Consider the following 13947-nt stretch of genomic DNA (forward strand, 5'->3'; position numbering starts at 1 on the left):
GTTTATCCGATTATACAGATTGCAAGATTGTGCCTGTTGCTGTCTTCTATACTAAACTATGACAACCCATCAATTTCACATGTACGAACAGCTCTATGTAAATATTTTACTATCAAGTTATAGTCCATTCATCGCAAGCAAATCGAAAGCACGAACGGTACGCACTTCCCCCTTCATTCAATAACTGCGAATGGATTGTCCAGGAATATTCACTTTGTTACTCGCCATTGTACATTGTGAAGGGACATTCGGAATAAATGGGATTTCAGAAATGCTATGTGAAACCATTTTGTTGCGTAAGTTTTCTTTTCGACCGAAGGCATTGGATATATTTGTCAGTTCTTATTACTTAGGGCTTAATGTTATACTAAATCTAGATTGAAACCTGAATATAGTGACAATCATCAATCATTTCAATTAGTATATTAATGTTCAGTTTATCGTGCTCGATAGCAATAAAATGTATTTAACATTAGTGACCTAATCTCAATCCCATATTCAAGCAGTTCAGATTCATGGTTTCTTTTTTATACCTTAGAAATTAGTAAGGAATATGTAGTAGTTTATGATTTCTAAAGAAGACAATACATATGTTTCATAAAAAAATACTACTCAATAAGAAGCCACATCAACCGGAACTTGTAACAAAAAAAACTATCACCAACGATTATCAAATCATATATATATTATTGGTGCGATAGCATCCGGAGAAACAAACCGCTAGCTTATAAAACTGTTTTATTATAAATAACTCCGTAAATCGTAAGATCAGCAGAGTTTTCCGTCTTCTAATAGAGATATTAAACTAAAGAAATATAATGCTGACTATAGTTTTATATGGCTTCCTTACCTCAGCATAGATACCTACTCAATCACATACATAAATGGCAAGAGATACTCTAAAACGCCACTCAGTTTGATTTATGTATATTCCGTAGTGAAAGCAAGTAACAAAATTTGCGTAAGATCAATGCACTCTGAATTAAGACTATGCAAGATAGCATTAGGACTTCCTGTCGAGCGCCATATTGGTGATGACGCCTCGAGACTAATTTCTTTGTTTTTGCTCATTAATGTTGTTTCACTTTTTGAACGCAAAGAACACCTAAAGCCGTCGTTTCTGGTCGTGCCGACAGCGCCAAAGACAACAATAGGTGTCATGGCGGACGCTGTTAATGTAACCTTTACATTAAAGTAAGGTTTACATTAGGCTCGCTTGAGAGTAAACTAATGTGGAAGTGTAAAGATAATGAAGAATTCTCAAATCTTGAAACGCGTTTAAGTATTCTGGAGTCAACGCCTGGTAAAAGCCCAGCTAACGCTTTAGACGGGCTCATAATTTTCATATAATTTAAGTCGCCCCCCACACGGAACACCATAGATGGTTCTGGCCGGGGTGCAGGCAGGCCGAAAAGGAGATGGCAGGATGACTTGGATGGATTGGCGGGAAACTACAAAAGACAGGGTTGACTGGAAAAAGCGAGGGGAGGCTATTGCCCAGCAGTGGGACTTAATTAGGCTTATAAAAAAGAACTCTCACTACATTGACACTGGCTAATGTCCCAATGGACAGCAGATATTTATTTTCAAAAACTGAACTGAAGATAGCATTAAACAAATCTAGTGACTGATTGTGCCTCGGAATTTTCTATCTTCCAATAGTTTCAAGGATACTTGACGTTCCGTTTTTCGCTCAGTTGTCAAACTATCTTGTACATGTTAGTTAGATTCAACAATTCATGCTAGCTTGTTATATATACCTCACGTATAGAACAAAACTATTAAAGTGTCACTGTGTTTTACGCTGTAGGCTCGTTGTAAATCCGCTCCAGAATAATAGGTAACTTATACAAGTTTTATTGCTATTACATTTCACGACAATGTTAGCGAAATAATATCCCGGCACTAACACTGATAAAATTACCTGGGATGACTCACGTTATACCAATTTGAGTGACAGCTGGCGCTAAGCCTTAGTTTCTTGCTTAGTTGTTGTCATTTGCTCATTTGAAAATTTGGTGCAGAAAGGCAGGCATCCGTCAAAGTCGTATAAGACAATTTAAACGAACGAGACCTACATACTTTAAAGATTGCTATTTCTGTCCAAAGCCGTTCTGTCCAGCCAGCGGCCCGGAGCCCATTCAGAGTTCTTTATCTTCGTCGTCCAATATACACAACAAGTCTTCGACCAATGGAAAAACACAATGGCAGGCAGCAGCAGAAAGTTGCCAGTAAAAAAATCGAAACTACATATAATGAGGCATACGGTGTTCGCGGTGTTGTATGAACATTGTCAGTGTTCTCCATTTACTTCAAGTATTCACTGCCAGCGCCAGCTAGACGTTACGCTTGTAGCCGATAACCATAACGATAACGTGTTATTTTCCGAAGTCAAAAATCAATACATAGGTAATATGTATGTGCAATAAAATTATAATGAGTTGTATCATTTTCTATACATATAGCTATAGTACCTGAATATAAAAACGAAAATTAAAGTACATAGTACACTTACTATCAAAAAAAGTCATAAAAACGGCTAATAATATATGAAAGAAGATTGGCTTAGGTGCTTATCCTGTATTTCGCGGTACGTATTTATTACCTTTAAAAATGTTAGTATTTTCTATTGAATTGAGGTACATACGTATGGCTAACAGTTATGTCGATATTTCATTTTGTCGATCGTTTTTGCTAGATGAAGTTCTAGGTAGAGGTACGTATTCATAACACTTATAAAATGACGACATTCAGAAAGCATTTAACAATGACGTTGAGTTTATGACTTAATTATATGACTATGGTACATGTTTATTAATGATGTAATTGATGTATACATACTTGTTCTTCCCCATAATATTTATTTATTTATACTTTATTGCACATAAAATATTAAGTACAAATGATGGACTTAATGCCTTAAGGCATTCTCTACCAGTCAACCACTGGGTCAAAAAGAGACTTTGTTAGGTGCAGGCTTTGTACTTGAGAATAAGATATCACTACCTACTAAGTATTTACAAATGAAATACCTACTAATTAATATAATATAATGAAATCATAAACTTAAACATATACTTTGTATAATATACTTACATAATACATACATTATACATGTACCTACTGTGAAACATTACTTACATCTGTCAGATAGATGCTTGCGCAACATACGCTTAATATGTAATTTACTTCCTTAAAACGAAAGGGGACGAACAAAATCAAACGGTCGGGCATAGTTATGAATAAAATACATAAAATTGTATACAAATATTTTCCATAATGTCAATATCCAGAGAGGAAAATGAGGACTACGTTTATATGGAAAATCGATCATCTTCTTTTCTCTTAAAAAGGGCAATGAAAGTTAGCTATATTCAAGGTATGTAATATCGACACAGACAAAGTGCCAAAAATATGTACACAATGCCTAAATGCACTTTCTCTGTGTCGATATTTAATACCTTGACTGTGACATAAATAATACATTAATACATTACATGGAATTAATCTGAATATTTTGGTACTGACTCTATTAAATAGTTTATATGCATTTCAATGACCCTAAATTGGGGTTCAAGATTACTAAAGTTTTTATATAGGTATTTTTAATTGGGATTATCAATACATTCAGTCAGAGGATGCATTTGTTTGTATGCCACTGGCGTGGTTAAAAAGTCTCTCATCTCAGATTAAACCGCAATTTCTATTTTATTCGTATTGTGCAAAGAAAAGGAAGTTATGTATATAGAATAAAATAGAATATTTTTTATTCATAAACAGAAACAAGACACATTACATTACATAATTCAACAAAAACAAAGAAAGTAGGTATAAAGTGCCACGAAATATCCTCATCTCAGCATGTTGCTGGTGGCTTCCAGCGCTGATCTTCCGATGAGACCATCAAGTGAGAAAAATCACGAAAGATAACAGACAATAAGGAGAAAGACATAAAATGTAGTCGTTATCTATTATCTTTTTTTCAATTTATTCAATTGTACAAGATTTTTATATGTGACCCAAATCAAGAGGCCTATTCTGATTGAATAAACAGGTTATTCATTCATTCAGTAACCAAAGTCATAACCTGATAACATTATCAGTATACGCCCCCGTTACTTTATCTCTACTACAAACTGAAGTAGAAAATAAACATTTAAGTCAAACGCGAAAAGTCTGGAATCTATTGCAGGACGACAGAGTAATTGAAAATGAAAATGAAAAAAATGAAAAAATATTTATTTCGTAACTTATAAGTAACTTTTTACATCTGTGCCGATGCCTCTTTTTAAGTAATGAATATACTTGTATTAAGAAGCACCGCTCTCCCGTAGTGGTAGCTTACAATTTTGGTGTGTACATTACATATACAGGCCATAAAAATAATATTCTATTAAGTTATATAAAATTTAAATTAAATTAGTTAGGTACTCACTAAGTTGTTACAATTTTGCTGGTTCTAAAAGGCATAGCTTACAGAGAGTTATTGCTTCTTATAATTAACCTATAAGTAGATACTCTTATAAATATGCATGAACGCGTGTGAGTGAGCGACTGTGTATTTATGTGTGTGTGTGTGTGTGTGTGTGTGTGTGTGTGTGTGTGTGTGTGTGTGTGTGTGTGTGTGTGTGTGTGTTTGTGTTTGTGTGTTTATGTGTGTGCGTGTATTTGTGTTTGTGTGTTTGTTAGTTAAGTATTTAGCAACAAGTTTTCTATCTCAAAATAGCTTTTTGTTTTCAACCATTTAACAACCTTAATTTTACAGTCGTGGGTAGTGGTAGAGTAAATGTCAATATTTTGGTTTATCGCATTGTACAGATTAGCAGATTGTGCTGACTGCTGTCTCCTTGCAAATACTGTTTTGAAAATAGGGGGGTTAATTATTTTGGTTTGTTTTTTACGCCGATAATCTATTATTGGTTTGTAAGGGGTTTTCTTATGAGTTTTTATAATTAGTTTTAAGATATAGAGTTTTCTGACAGACAACAAATCGCAAGATAAGTATAGGTCAGTGGTAGGAAATCGGTACGGTTTAAAGTACATGACTTTAAGCAATGACCTTTGTGCTCTCTCTAGTTCTAAGAATTTTGTTTTTGTGGCACCACCCCATACAGTAATACAGTATGTTATAACTGATTGAACCAGAGAGAGAGTAATTGACTTAGTTATATGTAATATCAGATAATACTTATCCAGTCTGGTTAAATCAAGCTATAATAAACATACTAATTATTGTAAACGACAAAAAATAGTGTGTCTCTTTAGCCAATCGTAATTAATTAAATTCATTCAAGAATAAAATACCAAGAAATCCTAACTTAATTCCGCGAACTATGATGATTTATTACTAATCGTTAGAACAGATGCGTAACGTTGGTTAGTGACTACTCGTAGGTGATATGGCATATTATTAATATACTTACATATTTTTCAAAAACTTTGACTTTTGAATCCAGAATAATTTGATATAATTTTATAGATTTATAATCATTGTTACCAAATACTAAACAATTAAAAACATATCCAAGCTTGTTTGCGAATAATTTTATTCACATACGTCTTCAATTACAACCAAAGGCCGTACACCTCTATGCGGGGTAAGTAATATTAAAAACTGTATATATTTTTGTAACTTTTCTACTAATCTAGAAATAAACAAAACCAACATTACAGTTCCATATACTTTTAAGCTATACCGTAAATATAAAAATGATGAGGAATGCAACTTATGGCACCGTAAACATGTCGTGCTGGATACTACCAGACTTTATAATCAGCTTATCCCTGTTGGCCAATAATTTCCCAGTCATATTTACTTTATATAGATAATCCTTGCAACACAATGTCTCCATTTCTATCCATATTGCTTTCAAAATGATCAATGACTCGTGTTTGAATGGCGTCGAATGAGATGTAATTGTCTGAAGTAACTGCCAGTAACCACTGCTTGTAGTTCTACTCAACCAGTGAAGAGAAGACTCTTAATCCCAGGAGATTTTCAAGCTATAAGGTTCTTCAGTATCTGGTGCAGAAGTAGTTGAATTTTATTTATATTACGCTCAGCCTACACTGATGTTCCATACCGCAAGAAGTTTATGTGGTGGCTTAATCACTAAATTGTTACTTACTGTTAATATTTGGTATAGTTGTTTATTTAATTTTAAAGAAACTTACTCATACATATTAACTGGATCATAAAGGCTAAGATCTAAATTGTTTTCAAAATTTTGAAAGGGATGTTCTCATCTCAGTGCATTTGAAGAAGCCCTTAATTTCTTATGATTTTGCGCGATCTGATGATCCATATATCATCCATGAAGGATTAGCTTAGGGTTGTGTACCCATATATGTCAAAATTTTCTCAGTTAAAAATTAAGGCCTGTACCGAAAAAAAACTGTTCATTTCAAACAGCTGTAATTTAGTTTCTAAGGAAGATGACTACGATTTTCTTACCACGATCAAGTCTTATTATTATATTATATATTCCAATATATATAATTCTAATTTGTAAATAATTTTAATTTTATGCTGTGCGACGTTACACCGGTAAATAGAAAAGATTACTGAAACTTGGTCTTTTCCAAATAGCATGAAAATTTGAAACAACCTATATGCTTATTATGCTTGACACTTAAAATTACCTCGAAGTTTCGTGCATTTCATAATAAATAACTAATTTAGTATGTTGTCTTTTGAACAGAGGGCTCGAAGCGGCAGACCTCAATAGAATTTGCGAAAACGAAGTATGCCTGTCATATTTATCGTAAAAACTGGGGTACATATGCGGTTAAAGTGGAACGAACTACGACGAAAGTCAGTTCAGTTCTTCGTACGAAGGTTAGGATAGCTAAATTAATCGAAAATTTGCGTTAATTCTAGGACAAGCCGAAAGTCATACAATTTCCTTCCTATAAAAATCGCATTTGGTAATTGTCGAAGAGCAGAGTAGGATCACCAAACGTCCTGCAGGGGCGTTCTCTCGACTATTATTGGGCTCAAATTAAAAGTGTATCAAAAGAGAAGAATGAAACAGCCAAAAAATATTAACAGGTGATGGGCAGGTAAATATGAAAAACGGGACCGTAAAAAGCTGCCACTGAATGTGCTAGAAATAATCACTCCTACAGAAAAAAATATGATGACAAACTGTCAATTATCTACATTAAACGTCGCTTTTTATTGTAGTTATTCTAAAATCCTTCGTTTGTTCCCAATCGCATCGGTTTCTTTCATTTGAAGTTTACAGTTTTATTTCGGTACTTGTCGCGTCTCACATGTGTTTTTCAATGTAAAGCCAGATGTGACCCCTCCTCCCCCTGCATACAATCAGTCCATGCATGGGGATCACCTCAATCTGCAGTTGACTGTACTCGTAGGGTTATTCTTGGTATGCTGGACTCAACCACAGAACGTTTAAATGTTTGGATTCACACGCTCTGTAGTTAGATTCATCCAGTATCTAGATTGTGCAAGTTACATCGGGTACCTAAAGTATAAGTAAGTAAATATTATTTATTGCACCACAATGATAACAAATTTAAAAACAGATAAACAATGTAAATAAAGGTAGCAACAGCAACAGGCGGTCTTATCGCTGTAAGCGACCCCTTCCAGTATAGTCCATAATATAAATTAAACCATTCGATTTCCTTACTCCTTTCTTTTAACTTGGCTGAGTTGCATTTTGCCATAAGATTACGCTACGTAAGCGGTGCGTCAAAGTGGTAGAAGCGTTGGTGTTGCCGATCTTTTAATGTAGTTAATTTCCGTTTCCGCAGTATATTGCCATAATTTCTTCCAAGGTCGAATACTGGTATAGCTAGTCGATGTGTCAATGACCGTAGGCGAGGATGACGTAGAACGAGCCATATATTGTTTCACGTTCACATCCTACCTTACGTGATTCATTGCTCAGCGAATTTGCCCAACCTTGACTTCGATGATGTCTAAGTACGAGTTAATTACGTAACATAACGCTACTTTATATGTGAGTAACGCCGTTAGCATAGGTATTTGATTGATTTTTTGGTACTATTTTAGAATTCAAAGTCTTATGTTCCTATATGGCAAGCTAGGATACCATATTTAAAAAATATCCAAAATGTTCCATGTGTTCTCCTACTTGCATTTGTCAAATCAAGTCAAAGGTGTCTCCGACAAAAATCACATTCTAATTATTTCTTTTTGAGGGTGCCGTAGTCAATTAGGAACCCTTAAATTTCCGTATGTCCATCCGCGGCTTTACTCCGTGATCGTTAGTGCTAGAAAGCTGAAATTTGGCACAAACATATACATTTTAGGGTTGCTCCCCTTATATGAAAAGTAGGGATTATTTGCTACCACCCTATGGGCCCGATTCGAAGAATGATTAAGACACGTTTAAGATCTTGGAAAGATTTTTTAAAGATCGATAAATAAACGACATTTCATAATTGACGTTTATTTCGATTCCGCTGTGATCCCAATAAGATCTATCTACGATATTTCTAACGTCAAAGTGACATTGGTTACCCGAATTGAGCTGCTTCTGTCAATTATACGACATACAAATGATAGCTAAATGAGAAATTATCTAACCCAGAACTAATCGTTATCGTATTTCATTCTTCGAATCGGGCCGTATATAGTGTGAGGTGTCGTTGGATAAATCTTTCAAAACAAATATGGGTCTTTAAAAACCATTTTTGATAAACGTAATATTTTTGGAAACTCTAACTTTTCAATCATGGGTCCAATAAATATGACAAAAATCGTGAAAGTAAAACTTAGTAAAGACTTTCAAGGAAAACTATAGCGAACCTGATCGGATGCAGATATCTGTATTCCATTTACGTCAGGCTGCAAGCAGGAGCGTGAGTGCTAAGTAAGTACGTTTTAGCACAAAAGTTAGGAAGCAGTATTCAGTCATAAGGAAATGTTGTAAGCATGACTCGCAAATTGTAATACCTACCAAGAGGCATGTCATCTCAATGTTCAGAATTTGAATACGAAGTCATATTCGGATGACAAGGAAATTCAGGTGACACAATGTATGATACAAACTTATTACCTTTATTGTAATGGCGTCAACGAATGCAATGTTATGGTATTTTCCGAATTACTTGTGTGTCACTAAAACTGAAATGATTCTTAATTAAATAAATACACCGGTTACCTATTCAGGTCTCTTTCTGAGAGTAACTAAGACATGAATCCTCGATTGTAATCTTTGCAATGCAAATGAAAATTGTAAGTACCGTCAGTATCAATAGTAACGGATGAAACAACGCGCCAAAAGTGTCTGATATTCCGGATAACTTTTTCAGATAAAGATAAATCTGTTAAATTCACGTTCAAAAGTATATCTTTTACAGTCTTACTTGTTCTCATACAGAACCATCACTTTTTGTTAAGCTGTTACAGATTCTTAAATAGAACGAAATGCTTCGCTTCAAAAAAGCGTTGTTTCATTCGCTAGTTTTGATGCTGACTATACATAAACGGCTGATCTTTAGTAGAATAACATAGCTAAATATTCTAGACCAATAGTGGGACCGGATTTTTGTCCTATAAGTTTCGATAATTCTAAAGAGTGAAAAGTGATGTTTATCTGGTATGGGACATATTTTTAAGCATATTTGTAATATATGAAGAAAATTTAGAACGAGCGTTAGATATAAATAAGGTATTTATGTATTTTTATTGATGAATTTTGAATATTGAATTAAAGTACAAAATTTAAGCATCGTCTTTTATAATATGTATGAGGCTTTATGCTATCAAATTTTTAGAAAAAAAATCAACGTGCTACTTTGTCAAACTCAAATTAGCTTATTATTTTGTCAATATTGAATTAAAGTTTGAAAAATCCACAATATCATATCTAAATTCTTAAGTTAATAGGCAAGGCAAAAAATTAGAAGAATAGGATATGTGCTTTACAATTAATATGCGTTTTTTGTCCTGTAAGATCTAATATTGAATTAAAGTCCGTAGAGATAAGTCTATTACTATAAAATAATATATGCAGCCATTTTATGGAAAGGTAGAAATATCTGTGTGTAGCTTGCATTGTAATAGTAAAATCAACTTAAAAAGGCGCGAAATTCATAACCACGCCGCGCTGGTCCGTCAACATGTCGGCTCGGCGCGCGGGAGCCTATCGTAGCCGACCTAGTGAGCGATAGATACCTCGCCCCGCCCGCGCCCCCCGCTCAGCTTCGCAAGCGCTGTTTGTCTTTTCTTTCAAATCATTCATTTGTTTGTTTATCGTGCACATAAATTAGATGCAGACATTACATGAATTTAATTATAGAATAAAAGTTATTATGACTTCAAAATGAGTGAAAAATGTTTGATATGTGTACTGTACTGACTTAGTAACAGAGAAAAAACGAGGAATTGAGCAGCTAATAACTGCGAGCAAATAATCTTTCTTGGTGATGGGAAAGTTAAATATTTCTACGGGAAGGAGGAACTACGTTTCCATAAAAAGTGTAGATTATACATTGAGTCGAAGGCTATACCGGCGTACAAAAGACTAATGGAGGTGGCATCAGAGGGCTTACCGCGAACCACGTTCGACGTGTTGCCTCCCTGTCATACTTACGTACGAATTTACAAGTGCGACAGAGAGGTAACACGTCGAACGTGGTTCGCGATAGGCCCTCAAATGTACAGCCAAGTGACGATGATGAAAATTACATTTTCAAAACTTTTGTCTTTTGTTACCATTGTGCTAGCCGCCTGTACTTACTTTCAACATATATTAGTAGTTTATGTTACTGCTACATAATAAAAGGCATTAAAATACACGAGTGTGGGCTTAGGAAACGAACGAAGTGAGTTTCTTAAAAAGATCACACGAGTGTTTTAATGCCTAATTATCTTATACCTTTAAACGAGCAATTCTTGTATATATTTATATTTCCGGGATCTCGGAAACGGCTCTAACGATTTTGCTGAAATTTGGTATATGGGGGTTTTTGGGGGTAAACAATCGATCTAGATTAGTCTTATGTTTGGGAAAACGCGTGTTTTCGAGTTTTCATGCGTTTTTCTTTCGACGCAGAATATGGTCGCTAATTTCGTTTTGCCGGCCACTGTCCGTCTGGTCCAGCGGGTTAAGACGCGGACTGCTAAACGAGTGTTACGGGTTCGAAACTCGCCTGGTGACTAACTTTTGTTTTTTTTTATATGTTCAATTTTATTTATAATTTTTTAATTTTTATTGTTTTAAACAAGTTTAATTTAGTAAAAGAATGTAGTTAAGATTATCACCTATACATACACCACCATATTACAATAAATAGTTAGTTATCGCCCAGGTACTGTATAGTTATTGCAGGTAGTTCGCAATCACATTTTTAGCACAGGCATTATAAGAGAGGTATGGGCATTGTAAATGTCATCTGGCTCTGTGTGGTAGGGCACAGCACAGCGGATGTCATTCCAGATCTAGAGCAGAACCCAACTGGGGAAGTACCTCCACCTTACAGAAAATCGCAGCCAAATAACACTAGACCCTACTCATAGTGTTGTGTTCCTGCCGGTGAGTAAGGTTGCCAGAGCTCAACGAGGGGTGGGAGGGTGTTAGGGTCGGCAACGCGCATGTAACTCCTCTGGAGTTGCAGGCGTACATAGGCTACGGATACTGCTTACCATCAGGCAGGCCGTATGCTTGTTTGCCACCGACGTAGTATAAAAAAAAACACACACACACAATTAAAATATTTCATACGACATGTGCTAATTATTTGTCTCAGTGTAAACAAAAATATATCATAATTATGATATCAATTTTAAGAAATTATGAGTAGTTTAAGACTTTAAAAAGCAAGAAATTGTTTCTTGCTTCTGTTTGTATATGTATCATGTAGTATTTGATGTTTTCATTATTTTTGAAAGTCCTCAGGGTGCCGATTACGAAAATGACATCCATTATGGAACCCAAGATGGCGGACATTCATTTTTCTTAAAAATCGGTATGGGTGTCATCTCCGAGGTTCTTCGAGGTTCCGATTACGAAAATGACGTCCATTTTGCAATCCAAGATGGCGAACATTATTTTTTCTTAAAAATCGATATGGGTGTCATCTCCGAGGTTCCTCGGGGATCCGATTACGAAAATGACGTTCATTTTGAAATCCAAGATGGCGGAAATTATTTTTTCTTAAGTCGATATGGGTGTCATATCCGAGGTTCCTCGGGATTCCGATTACGAAAATGACGTCTATTTTGAAATCCAAGATGGCGGACATTAATTTTTCTTAAAAATCGATATGGGTGTCATCTCCGAGGTTCCTCGGGGTTCCGATTACGAAAATGACGTTCATTTTGAAATCCAAGATGGCGGACATTAATTTTTCTTAAAAATCGATATGGGTGTCATCTCCGAGGTTCCTCGGGGATCCGATTACGAAAATGACGTTCATTTTGAAATCCAAGATGGCGGAAATTATTTTTTCTTAAAAGTCGATATGGGTGTCATATCCGAGGTTCCGCGGGATTCCGATTACAAAAATGACGTCTACTTTGAAATCCAAGATGGCGGACATTAATTTTTCTTAAAAATCGATATGGGTGTCATCTCCGAGGTTCTTCGGGGTTCCAATTACAAAAATGACGTCAATTTTGGCGGTTCTTGTTGGTGCAGATTTCAAAAATAGAGACCATTTTAGAATTAAAGGTGGTTGATATCACGGCTACACACATCGACACCCATTTCAAAAAGTAGCGTCCGCCATATTTATTTTCAAAATAGATGCCATTTTTGAAATCCACACCCCTAAAAACCCAGAAAACAACACCCATGACGACTTTTTCAAAAAAGTGACGTCCGCCATCTTTATTTCCAAAATGGACGTCATTTGTAAAATTAGTACACATACATCATACAACATGAAAACTAAAAACATTTCCATCCTCTTTTGGGCAGTTGTGTAAGTCTGTGATAACCCTAGGTAGGTACGGAGACCTTGAACGGTGTCGGCATTTACGCAAACATCAAAGGCGTCGGCCCACTGTTACTTTTTACACTGTGCTTTTAGTGTGTAAACGAAAACGTCACATGATATATCAAAAGAAAAGTTATTTTATCTTATACCTTTAAACGAGCAATTCTTGTATATATATATAATTATATTTCTGTGATCTCGGAAACGGCTCTAACGATTTCGCTGAAATTTGATATATAGGGGTTTTTGGGGGTATACAATCTATCTAGATTAGTCTTATGTTTGGGAAAACGCGTGTTTTCGAGTTTTCATGCGTTTTTCTTTCGACGCAGAATATGGTCACTAATTTCGTGTTGCTGGCCACTGTCCGTCTGGTCCAGCGGGTTAAGACGCGGACTGCTAAACTAGTGTTACGGGTTCGAATCTCGCCCGGTGACTAACTTTTGTTTTTTTTTTATATGTTCAAGTTTATATATATTTTTTTAATTTTTATTGTTTTACACAAGTTTAATTTAGTAAAAAAAAATGACCTATGTAATAAGAGAAATCGACAATAGATGGCGTTACTCTGTGACAAGTGCTGTAAGGTTAAAATCGATTGTAAATAATAATAATTGTCAGTTCACATTTTACTTTTTAAGTTTATGTAGATTATCACCACCATATTACAATAAATAGTTATAACCGAGCAAAGCTCGGTCGCCCAGGTACTATATTACTAACTGTACTAGGTTGCCTTTTTAACAAGTTGGTCCAGTCCATGGTTGCCTACATTTTATATAAAAATCGGTTAATCTAGGCGACCATTAACTGGACCAACTTTTTTAATACGGCAACTTTCAAATAAGCTTTCATTTGATATATCATACGATGAAATAACAAACAAAAAAACTATCCGTACGCAATCTTACAAGGCAACCTACTTGATGAAATGTATCACTGTGAATTATGTCTCACATTTATTTCTTATCAGAAATAAATAACATGAGGGTGCATATACCTTATAACGTA

This window comes from Cydia pomonella, chromosome 11 (assembly GCF_033807575.1).
Source record: "Cydia pomonella isolate Wapato2018A chromosome 11, ilCydPomo1, whole genome shotgun sequence".
Classification (NCBI taxonomy): Eukaryota; Metazoa; Arthropoda; class Insecta; order Lepidoptera; family Tortricidae; genus Cydia; species Cydia pomonella.